Here is an 18,252-nt window from a genome sequence, read left to right as displayed (position 1 = left end):
GCTGCCGCTCTGAAATAAATACTAGGCATTTTACAGTCCTTCCTGGTGAAAGCCAGAGACTGCACAATTGCTCCAACTCCTGCTTAACTTCAAGAATCTCCCATCTCACACCAGCACAAGCAACCAAGGGCAAGAGTGAAAAATACCAAGATCCTGGCTAAGGCCGACACGGCCCTTTTCTTGCACTGCACTAGTATTTTCGGGAGCCAGTAATGGAGCTTCAGCTTTCACTGACGTTTTAAGGATGGCTTTAATCAGAGTCTTAGACTTTTTTCTTTTAATGTAGATGTTCATTGTTTTCTGCATCAGGCTTTTCAGCCAAAGCCAGCAAGTTCTCATTTTAACCAGTCTGTCAGCTTCTTCGAATATAGTCATTTCTAGAGTTCAGAGTACCTTGAGGACATACACATGCCCCTAAGTCCCCCTGCCAATCTGCAGTTTCACAACCATCTTTTCCTTTTCAGTTGTGTGAAAAAACCACAAAAGGGGACCTGAGTGCAATGGAACTCATTACGCACCAAGTGCTGTTAAACACAGAGTAAACAAACTGTAAACAAATAAAATAAATCCCCCCTCTACTCTGGTATCTCAGATGCAGACAGAAGCGTTTGAACTGATGGTATCACGAACACTGACTGTTTACATTTTTTTGGCAACAGAAAAGTCCAATTGGCATTTGGAAAGGCTTGTGGCTTTATACTGGAACAATGAGGGAGCACCGAACCCTACAAATATACAGGAGTTGCACCAGAAGCAAACTGAGGAAGGCCTGCGGTTTGTGCCTCGAGACCAGGGGAGCACGCCAAGAGACTGTGCTACTGACTGTCCACTGATCCTCTGGAAACTCACTCAGCTGCTCTGAGTTACGCCAGGTACATAATTAAATACCAGATGCTGTGTCCAAACTAAACCTCCCTACTAATATAGAGGCCTTTAATGGACACACTGAAAGTCCCAGTGAAGAAAGAGAGCCAGCTTACAGCTATGATGTAATGGGAGGACTGTTCTACAGTCATGAAAACATCCCTGTAAAGTATGAACAAGGCAAAGGATTTGTGGAGCTAGTGAATGTGTAGTGCCATCACTCTAAAAGAAACACTCCAAATGGTTACAACATTTTAACCAGTCAGGAAGGCAGCAAGCAAATCAACACAGGTGGCCAGGTCACTCCTGACATCACAATCCCATCAATACCGCACAGTCCAGAGTTCACTCGAGACAAGCTAGGTTTCAAAAACAGCCAAAATATTTTAGTGGTTCCAATTCCGGATCAAGACAAACTTCTGAAAACATGATGGAGACCACGTACCTGAGACACCCCTGGCGGTTCTACTGAGCAGCACTGGGCCCTCTGTCATCAGGTCCCTGTCCGAGCCCCCTACGGCAGATAGCCTCATTGCTCAGCATCCCAACCATCTTCATGTGTCATTCACACCAAACGGAACCCCAGCAAATAGCATTCATGATAGACAGAGAGCTGGGAAGGGTCAGGGGACAGTTCAAGTACCCTGCAGCAGGCAGATCTGTAGAACTGTAGCAAAGATTTAACCATTACTCTTGGGGTAGGCACCCCACTAAACATAATGGTGTCCGCTGCCAGCCATGCGACCTTCCAATCGGCAGTTTCTGTCTAACTGGGTACATACTTGCGGAGCCAGAGAACATATGTTCCCACCCCTCCCATGGGAGCTTCATTACTGAAGTGAATTTAGTGCTGATGAAAGGTACCCGAGCGGCAGCCAGACGGAGCAAAGGCCTCTAACCGACCTCCAGGGCAGGTGCGAACAGCAGGCATGTAAGCTTCACGCGTATTCACCAACATACCGCACCCTGCCCTGGAGGTCAAGAGAGTTCAGCCTCTGTGCTCCCATTCTACCCTTGGCCTCTGTGCCGAGGCGGCCAACAAGTACCAGCAACTTTGCAACGTGGAGTTCAGCTCAGCAGGTAGTGGGGCCCTCAGCCTCTCTCACCTCTGCCCCAGCAGATGATCAGAGGGCAGCAACTTTTGGTCAGTACTAAGCTGGGCTGGGAGAAATTCCAGCACCAATCACAAAGGCCCCAGTCTCCTTCCCCAGCCTTCTTTATTTAATCTGACCCACACCTTGCTTGTAAGTCTGTGACTTGCCTCAAGACCCACCATTCCCACAGGCTGTGCTCACGACAGCACACCACAGCCTTTGGGAGCTCACCACGCAACTCTTACCATGCTGCGGCTGCGCATGCCAACGCTTCCTCCAAGGAGACGTCACAGGCCCTCATCGGCTGCTTTGCAGTGTGAGTAAACACACAGCCCGTCCTCTCCCTGGTCGCCTAAATCCAAACCTCCCGGAGTCCAACCTCTTTAAGACACCATCTGCTGCTGCAGACATGTACCGCTTCCCATGACCTAGATATCGGTCAGGTCTGTAGTAGGATTAGATTGGGTGGGTTCAAGTAGCTCAGTGCATCTCCCTTAAGAATTCTCTTCCCTGATCCTCCCCAAAACCTCCTGGCTGCTAACAATTTTTGCTCAGGCTCATTTTGGTTTCTTCTCCAGGAGCAGAGAGCGGGGAAAAAAACCCTTAGCAGCCAACAGCCAGGCTCGGAAACTGCCTGTCCAGAAAGCAAACACAGCGGTCGGCTACCCAAGCCCATAAATCCTTCCAGGTATGTCTACACTGCACTTAAATACCCACAGCTGGCCTGTGACAACTGACTCGGGATTGTGGAGCTTGGGCTAAGGGGTTGCTTAACTGTGGTGTAGACGTTCAAGCTCTCAGACCCTCCCGGGGTCCCTGAGCCCAAATGTCTACACTGCAGTTGAACAGCTCCAAGCCCCATGAGCCCAAGTCAGCTGCCAAGGGCCAGCCCCGAGTTCTTATCTGCAGTGTAGACATACTCCTAGAGCGCGCAGGGCAGAGATGCTCTTCCTATCCCAAGACCTGTCACAAGCTCCAGGGGCTGCACCAACGCAGCCTTGCTTAGCTGCCCCAGGATAAGCCACTTCCCCCACAGTGCTCCCTCTCCACTCAACTTGGTGCAGTGATCTTCCCTGACAGTACAGGCAGGACGCCTCGGCTTTGACTGCCCACCTCCCACTCACCCCCAAACTGACAGCTGCAGCAGTACTCACAGGACAGACGTTAATATGAAAGAAAAAACCCACAAGCTCCCCCCCACACACACACACACAGACACCTTCTCTTTCTTCACTTGCCCCAAGGTCACCATATCCCTGTGGCCTGGGACTTCGTGTCCCCAGCAAGTCAGACACTGCAGCAGCCAGCTCTGACCTGGGTACTTGCACAGCAAGGGGAACCCCTCGTTCTTGTGTTTCAGGAGGGTCCATGCATGCAGAGCCACAGAGCCAGTCTGCTTGTGCCAAAATATTTTTATTCGATTTGAACATACCATGGACCATGCTGCTCGAGGTCGCTCCAGCAAACAACTCCCCATCCCAGTGTCTGCAAAGGGCTGGGAGAGGTCTCCTCCCCCCTTGCCACGCCACGTCACAGCAACCCTCTTCTAGGGAATTCCCTATGCCGTGCGGCCCCAAGACTGTTCTCATTACACTAGGGGCCAACACCAGCCTCTGAAACAGCCTGGCACCTCACAAGGGGCATAACACCCCCCTTTGTTACCCTCCCCCTGCCAAGGAGGCACAGCACAGAATCGGGACCCATTGCCATGTTCTAGAGCAGTGGTTTTCAGACTGCGGGTCGCAACCAGGAATGGGAGACACTGGGTTGCGGCGGCTCTGGTCAGCACTGCCAACTGGGCCATTAAAAGTCATGTTGGTGGTGCTGCCCGGCTAAGGCAAGCTAGTGCTTACCTGTTCTGACACCACGCTGCACCCCCGGAAGCGGCCAGCAGCAGGTCTGGCTCCTAGGCGGGGGGACCATGGGGCTCCGCACGCTGCCCTGCCCCAAACACCGGCTCTGCACTCCCATTGGCCAGTTCCCAGCCAATGGGAGCTGCGGGGGGCGGTGCCTGTGGGCAAGAGCTGCATGGAGCCACTTGTGTGCCTCCACCTAGGAGCCGGACCTGCTGCTGGCTGCTTCCGGGGTGCAGCGTGGTCCGCAGTGCCAGGACAGGCTGGAAGCCTGCCTCTGCACCCCCGCTGTGCCACTCACCGGGAGTCTCCCAAGGTAAGCCCACGCCCCAATCCCCTGCCCCAGCCCTCAGCCCCCGCAAAACCCGGAGCCCCTTCCTGCACCCAAACCGCTCATCCCCAGCCCCACCCAGAGCCTGCAACCCGCCAGCCCTGGACCCTCTCCCACACCCCAACCCTCCTGAGCCAGCCCAGAGCTCCCTCCCGCACCCTGAACCTCTCATTCCTGGCCCCACCCCAGAGCCCACACCCCCATACCCCAACCTTCTGCCCCAGCCCTGAGCCCCCCTCACACCCAATCGCTCATCCCAGCTCCATTGGGTCACAGGCATCAACAATTTTCTTCAACTGGGTCACCAGAAAAAAAAGTTTGAAAAACTCTTCTCTAGAGTGCTGTGTGTCCACGTACCCGCCCTTTGACTCTAGCCTGAACATTACCCCCCAGGCTTCAGAAAGGACAGAATGCTTTTCCCTATCACCCCCTCCTTGGCGTTTCAGAGTGAGCGGCTCTGGGGCAAAGAGCTGGATCTCAGACCCCGCTCACAACAGAGTCCCCAAGACAGTTCACTGTACACATCCATCTGGCTCTCACAGCATTTGCAAGGCAGCTGGGCTAGTGCCTAGGAAGTAAAGTGAGGCTGCGAAGCCCAGTCTCACTGCTCAAGCCGAGAAACCCCAAGAGCGAGAACGGCATCAGTGGTGAAAAGTAATTTTGTTACAAGTGGAAACACTACGTAGCCACCTAGGGCGCTAGAAACAAAGTGAGGAAGTTGGTTTGGGGGTTTTTTTAAGCATCAAGCCTTTCCTTTGACTCTGTCCCTTTAAAGGGACGTGGACAACTGGAAATCTAATCATTTCCAAAAATGAGCCGACAGTAGTTCCACTGGAGACACCTGCTCCAACAGGATCTGGGATTTTCAGAGCCTACTTCTCCTTTTGCCCCAAATTTTCATTTGCACTTTGCTGAGAGCGCGCGGCACGCAGACAGCCGCTCTAAGGGCCACGGATAATACGACGCACAAAGTGCTGTCACATGCACCCAGGAACCTCACAAGCACAGCGGAGAAGTAGGGCGGCTCCTGTGCTCTCGGTTACAGCCCCCTCAGGTACGTGCAGCGCTACCAGCGCCCCTTTAGCCAGCGCTGCTGCACCGCTGGCAACAGAGACACTCAGGGCACAGGAGCCGTCCAGCCCTAGGGACAGCTCCTGCCAAAGGACCGCAATGGTTAGCCACGTTCCCCGCAGCGCTGCCAGCAAGAGCAAAGCGCCTCAGACACTCCGAGCCAAAAGCAAACATGGACAGCCGGCCAGATCCAGGATGGCAGGGAAAATGTACGTGCTGGGGGCAGGGGGCAGAGATGGGCTGGCACAGAGGTCCTGGCTGCAATGTTAAGCGGGGATCAGGGTCTGGTTCCTCATTTCCCTCAGCTGGTTGGGTCTCGGTCTCATCCAAGGCTTCAAGCAGCGCTCCTCTACGATGAGCAACTAAAAACGGCCCTTTCTCACTCGCAGATTGGGCCCGCCCCCCATGATACACATGTGTCCGAGTCAAAAGTTCACACAGCTTTTTACTGCTGTGAGCCCTGCTTCGCTCAGAGAGAGTCTGTCCCTCCTTGCTGGTCACTGAGCTCCAGGAAATGACACCTGTGCAAAGCCACTGAGGGCCCCAGGTGCGAGAGGGAGGCAGGGCTTGGACTGTAGGTGCTTTATTCATCGGGACAGCACACAGTGGAAAGAGTGCGGACTGAGTTTGCAGGGCTGGCAGTTCCCAGAATTTGCCCTGGTGAGCTGAGCAGATTTGCTTTAGAAATCATGGGCACCCAACCGTGGAACCCTGCTCCCGTCCTCCCTCCATCCAAGACAGATGCTTTGCAGAGCAGGACCACGCCATGAGGAGAGCCCTACAAAGCACCTCTCCAGCCACTCTGAGCTGCCATGGCTGGGCCAATGCTGTAGAACAGTGACTGTGAGTGGCAGACGTCACCCTGGGTCTGCGCGTGGCAAATACCCTACGCATTGAGAGCACGACGCAGATGTGGGCGTTTTCTTTAGGAAAAAACTGGAAATTCCAAGTTAGAGCAACACCTAACCCTTCCCCGCCCCACGCACACACACACATTTTTCAAAGCACAGAAATGCCAAGACAGGGTGCCTTGGGTGACCCCCTAACTCCCCGCCATGGCCCTTCCCTGAGGGGAGCCAGCAATTCGCAACCAGCCTCATTCCCAAACACAAGGCAGTTGCAGATTCCTACTGCCCCAGCGCATACGCCAGCCACGAGCCCTTGAGATTCAGGCCTTTGCCAGGTCCGGAACCATGGGCAACAATTCACCTCTCCTCAAAGAAATACTGCATTCCAATTGGCACACAGCTTGTGGGTCTCTGGGCAAAGCGGAGGTCCCGTGATCGTGACTGGTGACAGCGTTAACAGTTTGTATTGGACAGCCGTGTCTAAAAGCAGCTGCTCCTGTGTGCAAGACTCCACCCAAACAGCACAGGGACAGTGGCTTCTCCACGCTTGCAGGACGCCCTGAGGCCAGATCAGCAGCAGAGATTGGGCGTTTGAGTCCAGCCAGCCAAGGTGTGGAGGGGGGCAAAAACCGCAGTTTTAGGAGACCCCTTTCTTCCTCTTTATTGGAAAAGTCAGAACCCCACTTTTCTAGAGCCTGCCTAGCTCACTGCATGGGGCTGCTTTTCCTTCCCACCCTAATCCAGCCCCTGTGGGCCAAGGTTTTGGGCAGATCAGTCACATCCTAGCTGAATTAGGGGCACGTCCCGTATTGGCTTTTTAACAACAGGTGATTCTGCTTTAATCACAGAACCACTCGCACAGCCACCAAGCCGCTGCCCAGAACAGCCACCACGGCCATGCACCTGCAGGAAGAGCCCTCAGCCCCCTGGTAATCACTGCTGCATTCCTCTAACAGGGGTAACTCAATTCCTATGATCTCTCTTCCATTTCAAACAAACTCCATCACCCCAATTTCATTAGCTGTCTCTGGGCTCCCAGCCCAATCAGTTCCCCAGCACAGAGCCTATGGCCCACAGAGGCAAAGCCACAGACACAACTCCCGTCACAGCAGTAGCAACTTCCACTGCACAAATCACTGGGGATTTTAAAAGTCTCTTTCCCCTTTATTTGTTCCATGTGCTCCATGCATGGGAGCCATAAACCAAGGCAGTCCGAGGCAGCAGGTTTTACTGCTCCAGGGACCCCCACTCTACGCGCTGCTTTACAAGTCAGATGTAGTGGCTGCCATGAGCAGAGGACACACCATTCACGCTCCAGTGCAGGGAGTACCAGCACACCCAGCACTCGCATGGGGCCAGCCAGCCTGGCCCTGGAGTGCTGAAGGGCACTGCTGGGGAATGCTTATTCCCACCAGGCGACCAGGTCTGCAAACACCAGGCGGGGAATCTGGGCATCAGCAAACACTGCACTGGGTAGGAAAGGCGCTGGCCTCAGCTGGATGCTGCTCTAACCTCATTGTGCAAGAACCGGAAGGTGCTCAGCTTGCAAACCGGAGAGCACAGCGGCACCGCTTCCTGCTGTTCCCCAGAGCTCTGCATCTGCCCTGCCGTGTGAGGCCTCTCCCTGTGAGAGCGTGCCGCTCAGGTCACCCGACCTGCCGGGGGCTCCAGATGGCACTCACCGCTCCCTGGCAATCTCTCCTTTATTACAGCGTGGGAGTTCCCGGCTCCCGCCAGCAGGTGGAGGGACCCTACGGAGGAGCAGAGACCGGTGTGGAGACAGCCCCGACTGCAAGCATTCAGCTCTGCTGGACTTGAGCGCGAGCGCTCTCAATGGCCAAGAACAGCCCAGAGCTTCACGCTGTCCATGGGCCTTAGTGACTGCAGGCTCAGGGCACGCCTGGGGGACCGGCACTGTCCCGCCCCCTCCTCTGGGACCCCAGGGCAGCTGCCCAGGGGAAAGAGGAGGTGCTGCATGCACCCCCCCGGGTACTGCCTCCTCTTTCTCAGGCTGAGAGGCCTTTCCCCTCACAATCCCAGAGCCACCAGGACTGACGAGATGGCCCAGAGGAAACCATGCCACCACCCACTTCCCACCCAGCTCCAAGCACTTCGAGCAGCGCCAGCCCCCAGAGAGGCAGATTCCACTCAGCCCACACGACTTGGTTCTCTCTACTCCCTTGGTTCCCGACCGACTCCACTTCCCCAGCCCAGCAGCCCTTTCATTAAGTCCGTTTCAACAGAAGCCTTTGTGGTTTGCTCAGCCCTGCTGAACATGAGCTCCGAGTTCTCCATGTGGCCGTACAGATACCAGCCCCAGCCACCACACGGCACCAACTCCAAGATCAGGGCACATGCTCCTGGGGAAGCAAAAGTGCCTCCTCAATAGTCAGAGGCAGCCCACGTGCAGGGTTGCCAACCCTCCAGGATTGTCCTGGCGTCTCCTGGAATTAAAGGTTAATCTTTAATTAAGGATTATGTCATGTAACAAAACCTCCAGGAATACGTCCAACCAAAACTGACAACCCTACCCATGACAACCCTACCCACGCAGTAACAAAATAAGAGACGCAGGGGTTTCTGCCTTGGGGTCGACCCAGCCCGGCAGTTTCTAGCTCCCTGCCTGGTGCTTTGCTCTGACCAGATGCAGAATGTCCAAACAAGGGAATCGGGTGGGGCCAGGTTGCCCTTAAGCCAAACTACAGCTGCCAGCCACCTAAGCCCAAAGAGCTCGCTGGCCAGCATCACCTTCACACTCCATTCAAACATTGCAGAGGGCCAATCGGAGCCAGTCCTGGCCATGGTCTGTGCCAGGTGGGCACCCAGCCATGAGGATCCTACTCATCTCACATAGGTTCCCAAGCAGATGGGGATCACCACTGGTCACTGCTGCTCTGGGCTGGATTCAGGTTGGGGGAGAAAGGCTCCCTATCCCATCACCAGCTCCCCCAGGAGGGGAACAAGTCGCTCACAAGAACCTCCCGCCCTCACCACGCTCTCCTGGACTCACCCCAGGGAGAGACTCCTGCACCGATCCCACCGGAAGTGCCACCTGGGGCCTGCGCTGCCCCTTGGAAAACAAGATTCGAAGCGGGCCAGAATTAATCTAAAAGCCCAAATCCCACCCCAAGAGACTCAGCTGCACAGAGGGCAGCTTCCCATGGCGAGGCTGGCTGCAAAGCAAACACCCAAAGGTGACAAACAAAGGCACCTCAACCAGCTTGCTGCATTAGTCGTATTTTTAGACACCGCTATGAAGCCGGCCTTATTATTTTCATAGCAATGTGCATAATTACCCACAAAGCACTGCAGTGGCATAAGAAACCAGCTCACTCTCCTTCTGACAAGAGCTAGTAAAGGGCAGGCCTGCATCAATTCTGTACTCCTATTATCCTGAGAAGGAGGGGCTGGGGAAACTGAGGGGTGCAGAGCTAGTGCAGAGTGTGAATCACAGGGACCAAGAGTTGGTCCTCTCGAGCTCATCCTCATCCAGGAAGCCTGGGCGGGATGGTGTCCAGACACCAGGCTGCATGCCTCCCCAGGATGAGGTGCCCCCGTTCAGCCTGAGAGACGGACACCCTGGGGCGACTCAGAGGACAGTGGCAGTTTGACCTCCTCCTCTTCTCTTGGGTCAGTGCTTGTGGGCCGCCCAGGAGGAGTCTGTCTGCAGGGCGGGCTGGGAGGGGGAGCTCCGTGCATGGGGGCAGCAGGCACACAGACAGGAGTGAGAGTCAGGCAGCGAGGCTGGCATCATTACCACAGCAACGTGGGACACCACCAGAGACAGGACCCAGGCGGTGGCCATGGTGGTGCGGACAATGGGTCAAAGGGGCTATGGGAATCGCCCAGCCTGTTGCATTAGCAGCTCTGGGTTTGGGCAGACTGCAGGGGAGAGCCAGGAGGCCAGAGAGCGCAGCGATTATGGCAAGCAGGTCCAACAAGCATTTCAGCTGCCAGAGTGGAGAGGAAGAATCGGGTTTTCAGGATGTGGCGGAGGAAGGAGCCGGGGGAGCATGACGATTCCTTTCAGCCTGGGGATGGCAGCGCTGCCCACAAACAGAGGGGACAGGGCAGAGCGGTTGGCAAGAACACACAGCGCTTCTGCTTTGGCACCATTTAGCTCACACTGGCGACCAAGTTTAGCCAGTGGAATTTCCACTTCTAGAAAAAAACCAGCCAGAATGATTTACTCTGCACATGGCCTGGGCCGGGCTCGCTAGAATCCACTGCTCATTGACTAGGCCTTTAAACACTGTATTTAATAAGCTAATGACCTACACTACTCTCCCCTCACCCCCCATGAGTCCCTAGGTGCGAACGGGGCTTTTCAGAACCCCCCCACCCCCACCCATACACCGCATACAAGTAATCGGAGAACTATGGATGGATGCTGGCTGCAAAGTGCGTTATATGCCCTGGCAGGCTAGAGAACAATTGCCCGGCAGTTTGTCTGTTGCGTTTCCATGTATTTCTTTGTAAGCCTCGCTGCTAGTGGCAATGCTTGCCAGGTGCTTAGAACCAAGATTCCCACCCCCACCCCCCCCGTCACGTCTGCTCCTTCGCCATTTGACAAGACATTTTCCTGGGGTTTGAGTGGAGCTGAAAATTAGTAACTTCGGTAGCGAAGGCAAGTTCCCCCCAGCTCTGGGGTAAGAGCTCTTAGCGGACTGCGTCCCGTTTGAACCAGAAGAGGGAGCTCTGTGTTTCACCCAGGGTCTTGTACAAAGTGTCCTTTAAATTCCTCAGGGACGAATGGGGGGGCGGGGGGGCGGTAAGTAAAGTTTGGAGACCCTTCCATCAGATGAGAACCAGTTTTAAAAGCTGGAGCTGAAACTGGGGGTGTCACCCTAACCAACCTGCTCCATAGGGAAAGGCCAGGCTGCCTCGAGCCTACAGAATGGGGGAGTCCGAGGGGCAGGGAGTCCTGTCGCATCGCAGGGTAACCAGGTGAATAAGCGAACCCGGCTGAGCCATTTTTCAAGAACAGCCAGCCACAGCCAGGCTCAGCAGCCTGACAGAGGCTATCTGAGAACAGATCTGCAACTGGAAACGCAGCCCTCCCTCAGTCATTTCTCTTGCAGAACCCTTTCAAGTAAAACAAGTCTGGAGCGTCATCCTATTCAACTCTGCTACCAGGGCTGGGCAGCTCTGCAGCTTCCGGCCTGCCCGGGGTCCATCGTACAGCCCCCACCCCTCAGGGAGCTGCCCACTCACAGGGGTGGACCAGCCTGGGAGAAAGGTGATCTCAGTGTGCAGGGTTTACAGTGGCCCGTTCACAGCACCCTGTCCTAAGCACGGCTTTGTCAGGAGCTGCAAGGAACATCGTAGCTACTTCCCCCAGCAGCATGGCTTAAGAGATGACGTCATACTGGAGTGAATAAAGTCCAACTTAGGTCTACAATGCAGAGCTGCCGCCCTGACGAGACTAAATCCCTACACGCAACATGCCTACGGAGATGCAAGCAGTCCTCTCGGAGCAAGGTTCTGCGCCATGGGTCGAGGACCTGGGACCAGCACGTTACAGCAGAAGACGGCTACGTTAAACTCAGAGACCGAGCACCATGCAAGCTCCCAACACAGCCCCTGGCTGGGCAGTTTGGGACCCCTGTGCAGTATTCAACACCCCCCCAAAATGACCCCACACAAAGCCTCCTGTATGCAGGGCAGCACAGAGAGCCAAAGACACCTTGAAATCCACTAGGGACCTCGTGATGCCAGGCTGGTAACGGGGACGTGCTCCGATACCACGGTGATGGGTGCCAGGACAAAACCTGAAGTCCCCTGCAGCACTCAGAAATCTCCAAGCTGCAGCCCGGCAGCAAACACCCGAGAACTCGTGAGCCAGGCTGACTGGTCCCAATGTCTAAGCGGAGCGAAAGGCAAAGGGCCAAACAAGCAGCTGAACTGGGCAGCCCGTCCCGAGGGGAGAGTGACACGAGAGGAAATGTGTTTAAAGAGGCAAGCCAGGGCTGTGCGGGCCCCCGGTGCCAAGCCAGCAATCCAGGGCAAGGGCCATCTGTCACTAGACACTTGTGCAGCACCAGTGCACTGGGGCTGCGACCTGGGTCAGGCCCTTTGGGGCTGCCGCCGTAGGAACACCTGATGATGATAATTCCACCTCCTTCGATCCCAACACTCCAGCTCTAGCTGCCAGCCCCAGAATCCCCAGCAGGCCACAGTGGCCCGGGTCAGAATCCCTGCCCCAGGAGCCACTGGCTAGCAGCCCTGGTCCGACAGCCTGCAGCAGGGGCACGCAGCAAGAGTCAGCAGACTGTCCAAGCTGAGCTATGCTAGTCATGGCAGCAAGAGCCCTTGGCCTAGCTCAGCTTTGCCATGTGGCTCGTTACCACCTCCCATCCGCCAGCCAGAGGCTTCTCCCCTTTTACAGGGGCTCAGGTAACCAGCCTCTACTGAGAGACAGAGTAACCTCAATGCACCCCCAGCCCCAGGCACTGCCTCCCCCTGGTCCCCTTCCCTGCTGCCCCGGGCGCTGCCTACACGTGGACCCCTCCCCCTGCGGCCCCTTTGCGCTATACCCTGATCCGAACAAAGCCACCACCAGGGACCCTGCCCCAACTTCACACAGCCCTGCACAGCAGGGACCTTCCCTGCAACGCCAGCCCCCTGCCCGGGAGCACCTGTCCCCGCATCCAGACAGCAGAAGAAAGATAAACCATTGATCCACCCCCACCCCCTTCCTGCCCTCCACACCCACGACCCCGGGCTCTGCCTGTCGGCCGGAACCTGGGACTGGACGACAGGGGACGGATCACTCGGTAATCGCCCTGTTCTGTTCACTCCCTCGGAAGCACCTGGCACTGGCCGCTCTCAGAGACAGGACACAGGGTTGATAGGACCACCGGGCTGACCTAGTGTGGCCGCTCTTACGGTCTGCCTCCCCGGACCCACCCCCCCCTGCACCGGGCTGTGTGTGTGTGTGCGCACCTGCCCCCAGCCCACACCCCCAGCACCGGGCTGTGCCTGCGGACACCCCCCCGACCCACCCCCCCAGCACCGGGCTGTGCCTGCGGACACCCCCCCCCGACCACCCCCCAGCACCGGGCTGTGCCTGCGGACACCCCCCCCCGACCCACCCCCCCAGCACCGGCTGTGCCTGCGGACACCCCCCCCCGACCCACCCACCCCCCCCCAGCAACGGGCCTGTTTGCCTGCGGACACCCCCCCCGACCCACCCCCCAGCACCGGGCTGTGCCTGCGGACACCCCCCGACCCCAACCCCCAGCACCGGCTGTGCCTGCGGACACCCCCACGACCCACCCCCCCAGCACCGGGCTGTGCCTGCGGACACCCCCCCCCGACCCACACCCCCAGCAACCGGGCTGTGCCTGCGGACACCCCCCCGACCACCCCCCCAGCACCGGGCTGTGCCTGCGGACACCCCCCCCGACCCACCCCCCCAGCACCGGGCTGTGCCTGCGGACACCCCCCCCACCCACCCCCCCAGCACCGGGCCGTGCCTGCGGACACCCCCCCGACCACCCACCCCCCAGCACCGGGCTGTGCCTGCGGACACCCCCCCGACCCACCCCCAGCACCGGGCTGTGCCTGCGGACACCCCCCCGACCCACCCCCCAGCACCGGGCTGTGCCTGCGGGACACCCCCCCGACCCACCCCCCAGCACCGGGCTGTGCCTGCGGACACCCCCCCGACCCACCCCCCAGCACCGGGCTGTGCATGTGTGTGTGTGTGTGCGCACCTCCCCCTGCACCGGGCTATGCCTGCACCTACCCCCCCCCCCCCCAAGCTGTGTGTGTGTGTGTGTGCGCGTGAACCTCCCTCCAAGGCCAACACCGGGCTGTGTGTGCAGACCTCCCCCGCCCCCCCAGCACCGGGCTGTGTGTGTGCGCGCACCTGCCCCCCAGCCCACACCCCCTGCACCGGGCTGTGCCTGCACCTACCCCCCGGTGCGTGTGTGCGCGTGCGCGCACGCGCACCCCCAGCCCACACGCCCCCCGCCGCCCCGGGCTCCCCCCTCCAGAGCCCGCAGGCCCCCGGCCAAGCCGCCCCACGGGGGGCAGGGAGCGAGGCCGCCGCCCCGGGTCCCTACCTGCCGCCGGCCGGCCGGGCTCAGCCCGCTCGCATGGCCCGGGCGCTGGAGCCCGCGGGCGCGGTGCAGCTGCCTGGCGCTGGCTCCTCGGGCCCCGCGCTCAGCCCCGCCCCATGGTGCCGCGGCCCCCCCGGGCCGCCGCCGATGGAACCGGCCGCGCCGCACGCAGGAGCAGCCTCCCCCCGCGGCACGAATGGACCAGTCCGCGGCCCGCTCCACCAGGGCAAGGAGAGGGGGCAGCTCGGGGCAAACCAGGGCGGGGCCGTAGTGCGCCTAAAGGCTGCGCCTCACAACCTCCTGGGGCCGGGGCCGGGGCCGTAACGTGCCTAAAGGCCGCCCCACAAATCCTGCTCGGCGGAGCCCTGCGTTCGGGAGGACAGGCTGCACCCACAGCCGGCGCCTTTCAGCCCCCACGGGGCAAGCGGGCAGCCAGAGCAGGGGCCCTAATGCACCCAAACGTGGTGTCCTTTAACCCACGCCGTGGTGAAGCACAGACCCTCCCAGGGGAAGGGACCCCCCAGAACCAGAGCAGGGGCCACAATTCACCTAAGCACTGTGCCCCTTGAGCCCAAAGGGGGGGTTCACAGCACGCCCAGCGCAGGGCGTCCCCATTGCACTGGGTACCCCACTGCACTGCCCTGCCAAGGAGGCACAGCGGGTAATGGGCCAAGGGCAGGAGGGCACACCCCAAAGGCACCAAAGCTACCCTCGCTGGGAGCCAGGCCCTGCAAGGGGGACGCTGCCTATGGTAGTACCGGACCAGCCTGGAGACCCTGGCACAACCATCAGCGGAGCCAGGTGGCAGGAAAGCTGTCTGTCCAGCAAGGTGCCCATGGCAATACGTGAGCAATCAGAGAGTCCCAGCCTCCAGGCTGCCCAAGGAGGGCTTGATGTGGCTGCTGCTTCACCTCACACCAAGTTACCTTAGCCTGCAGGGAGAAACATGTTATCTTGGATCTTGGGCTGGTCAGGACCTTTATGCCCATTTCCCAGATGGAGAAACTGAGGCACAGAGACAGGGATGGGCTCTGTCCCAGGTCGCACAATGAGTCTGTGGTGGAGGCCTGATTTCCGCCATGCTCTGTGACCACTACATTGTACTCTCCTCCCAGAACTGGACCTAGAACCCAAGTGTCCTGATGCCCTGTACTAGTGTAACAAATGCTTTTTAAAGTTAAATATGTAGCAAGAGCAGCAGGGATTTTGCAGAGTGGGAGCCCCTCACATGGCTCAGCCCTGCGACCAGCCTCCCAGGGCAGCCTGGAGCACCTCCAGGCAGGCCGAGGCGCCAGGCACAGGGGTCTCCATGGGCAAAGGGGAATGAAGATGGGGAGGAGGCGCTCACTGGAGGTCACTCTTAGGCGCACCCAGCAGAGAGGGGCAGCCCTGCTTTGGTCTCCATAGATTACCAGGCCAGGTGGGACCCATGTGGTTGTGTAGTTTGACCCCCTGTATAGTGCAGGCCAGGGAACTGCCACAATACCTCCTTTCCCTGCCCCCAGTGGGATCCCCAGGCCCCCAACCTAGGTTCCGGAAGGGACCCAGATTCTCAGCTCTCCGCTGCCCGGAAGCAACGGCTTTCCCCAGTGCCCCGGCGTGCAGCTCAGGGGGTCCCTCGCCCCAGAGAGCAGCCTTTGGTGTGAACGTTCCCTGCTTTTCAGAGCAGGCTGGGACAGAGGGGGAGGGAGGGAGTGCCATAGTATCCCCAATATGGTGCTGCCAGGGGGTGCCAGAATCTGTGGGTTCCAGGAAGCACCTCCTAGCCACCTGGTGTTGTTTCCACAGCTGCATGTTAGCCTGGTGTCTGCCCTCCCTGGGGGCCTGCGCAGCCCCCTGCAGGCCTGCTCCCCCACCTGGGAACCCCCTCGGCACCCGACTACCCAGCTCCTTCCGCAGGGGTACCAGCCCTGCCTCAGACAGAGCAGAGCTGTAACTGGGACTCAGGGCAAGACTCCTGCCCATGCCCAGCCCTCTATGCCAGGGGTGAGTAAGAGCCCAGCCCAGCACATGGGCACGAGCCCCCCCCGAGGTGTGTGGGGCTCCAGGCAGGTGAGAGCAGCACCCTGCAGGGCGGCACTCCAGCCACCCAGAGCCTCCAGCACTCCGGAGCAGGCAACACTGCAAGGCTGGGGGACGCAGCCTGGCATGCGAGGCCTGATGCCCAGCATGGCAGCAGGCGCTGGGGAGGGGGCAGTTGTTCTGTTCACAGTGCGGGACATTTGTTAGTAACTAGCTGTGGCTGCCTGCCAGCCCCCAACGCACTGCTGGAGCACATGGGCAACCAGCTGCTGCTGGGTCCCTGGGGACACCCTTGCCCTGGGCACAGCTGCAAGGTGTCGGGCTGGAGCAGCGGGGCAGGCTGTCGGTCCAAGCCCTGCCCTTTCTGCATCTTCCCGCTAGGGTGGGGCTGCTCACCCTGAGTCCCGTGGGCAAACCCCACAGAGCAACCAGCCAAGCTGTCCAGGCTGGCGCAGCCCCACAGTCTGCTGGCACCTGGTGCCAGGGGAAGGCGTGGCAGATGCACCTTCCAGCAGCATGCTGGGCCGCACCTGGGGCCAGGGAAATGCTCTCGGTGGCACCCACAGCCCTCGAATGGGGTGGCCGCTTCCCATGTTATGGGCTGCGGATCCCCAAGGAGTGTGGCCTGGCCTGGCCCCAGGACCCTGCAGCAAGTCAGAGGGGGCTCTTGGTGCTGAAGTCAGACACCGACTCCGGCCCACAGCCTCTGTTGGCCGCCCTGCCCCTCCTGGGGCAGCCTATTGCCCAGGGTGGGGATTCCTTCCGCATCCCCGTGCCCTTTGGACACCCTGATGTCTCCGCTCTCTTGTTTATTGATTGGCTAGTTGGTTGGTTTCCAAACTATGGTGATAACGTCAGAAAATAACCTGGGATGGCACAGGGCGGGCCGGGCTCCGAAGGGGCAGAGTGCATGCCCCCCGCCCCAGCAGCAGAGCCCAGGGAGGACGATAGGTGGGTCCATGCCAGGTGTGGTGCTCTCAGGCGCTTCCATCAGTGTCACAGCAGAGCTGGGCACTCGGGGAAATCTTGCTCTTAATGTGGTGCCCAAATGAGAGCGGAGGCCTCTGGCTGCATTTGGGTCATTCACACTGATATCTTCCCCCTGGGAGCTGAGGGGGGCTGGAAGAGCCTGTGTCGGGATGCCCAGAGACGTGGGGGGGGAGGGGGAAGGAAAGGGGTCAGGCCAGCACCTGGCAATGACAATTCCCAGAGGCGGGACTCAGGGGCAGGTGTGAGTGACTGGGGCGGCCCAAGAGCTCGACTGCACAGCTGGCCCGGGGGGAGGGGTGGGGGCTCCCTAGCACGCCTCTGGGGGGTGCTGGCTGCTCCTGGCTTCCTGGCCTGTTGTCAGAGGTGGGGGGACCTGGGGGAGCTGCCCCGGCCTGTTTCTGGCTGGGAAGCAGGAGGCACAGGGGAGCTGGAGGCTCCATGGGGTGCCCTGGGGAGTTATCACCAAGGCCCTGGGTACGCTGTGGCCAGGTGGCTAGACTGGGGCACAGTCAGCCCTTGGGGGTGGTATCGCTCACCCCAAACCTGCAACACCCCTGGGGTCCCCAGCGTCTGGGGTTCACTTGGCTCTTCCATTGCCAGTGCGCTGCACGGGGTTGTCTTGAAAACCCCTAACGGGGCCTTTGAAGCTGTCAGGGCGCTGGAGGCTCCGGCACTGGGAAGGGGGCTGTCAGGGATGTGGGCTGGGGCTGGTGGGGAGGCAACCCCCTGGGCGAATATGGGGTGTAATAGGTAACCACTGCCATGGGCAGTCGTCATGTGGGCTCAGAGTGACGGTCCCATTGAGGTAAAGGGGGCAGCTCCCTCTTCTCAGAGCCTGGGCCCCAGGCTAGGGGTTGGCTGCCCCCAGAGGGGCTAGCAGTGGGATTTCCCTGAGCTCTCAGGGCCCTGGCCGGAGCTGCTTAGCCCACAGACAGGCGCTGCCATGCCGGGGAACCTGGCTGCCAGGCACTGCCACCCTCCAGCATGCCTGGAGGGGCCCTGTCGATCTGGGTGGCTGTGAACTTCCTGCTCCCAGACTGTCCCATTCCCACCCGTCAGGATGCCCCATTCCAGCCAGGCTGGGTGGCAGCACAGGGCTCTGTTCGCTCGCTG

Source organism: Chelonia mydas, chromosome 8, assembly GCF_015237465.2.
Source record: "Chelonia mydas isolate rCheMyd1 chromosome 8, rCheMyd1.pri.v2, whole genome shotgun sequence".
NCBI lineage: Eukaryota > Metazoa > Chordata > Testudines > Cheloniidae > Chelonia > Chelonia mydas.
Note: the sequence above shows the minus strand (reverse complement) of the source record.